Source organism: Amia ocellicauda, assembly GCF_036373705.1.
Source record: "Amia ocellicauda isolate fAmiCal2 chromosome 11 unlocalized genomic scaffold, fAmiCal2.hap1 SUPER_11_unloc_3, whole genome shotgun sequence".
Lineage (NCBI taxonomy): Eukaryota > Metazoa > Chordata > Actinopteri > Amiiformes > Amiidae > Amia > Amia ocellicauda.
The window spans coordinates 1,248-1,832 of NW_027102661.1; the positions used below are offsets into that span (position 1 = coordinate 1,248).

Here is a 585-nt window from a genome sequence, read left to right on the forward strand (position 1 = left end):
AACTACTGCTTTACTTTAACAATAATAATGACGGCGACCACGATGACAACAAGAACAACAACAACAAGAACAACAACAACAACATCATCATCATCATCATCGTCAGATTTTAATTAAAAGTGGCTACACCAGCGTTTACAATTTCAACCTGTCGACGGACGGACGCTCTGAGTGCATCGATTGCGGGCACTCCAATGAAGAAAAGACACCCACCGCCTCCGGGGAACCACGAGGGCAAGCATGACGAAAAGGGCCAGCCCACAGTAGGCTGTTTCCGCCCGGTTTCGAACCGGGGACCTTTCTCGCGTTAGGCGAACGTGATAACCACTACACTACGGAAACTGACACCGCTGCCTCTTGCTTCAAATGGTTACCGTTAAAGCCTGCTGGTAAAACGGGCTCAGGTGTTTCAGGTCGGCTAGGCTGTGAGAAGTGCGGCGAAAGGATGCCATTTTCACAGACCTGTTTGGCATTGCTAAAGGGCACATCAGGACACTTCGGAAACTCTTTCAAAGGCAGGACGCCCTGCGCTCTGACAGTGCCTGCACTTAACCCAACAAGGTGATGCTGAATGGCTTGTTCAAA

General features: G+C 49.7%; 1 non-coding gene across 1 annotated transcript; it reads right to left on the reverse strand.

Moving 5' to 3' along the window:
• Window positions 1-269: 269 nt before the first annotated feature.
• trnav-aac (transfer RNA valine (anticodon AAC)) lies at window positions 270-342 on the reverse strand. The gene has a single exon. It is a non-coding gene; the product is annotated as a tRNA-Val (tRNA).
• Window positions 343-585: the final 243 nt, after the last annotated feature.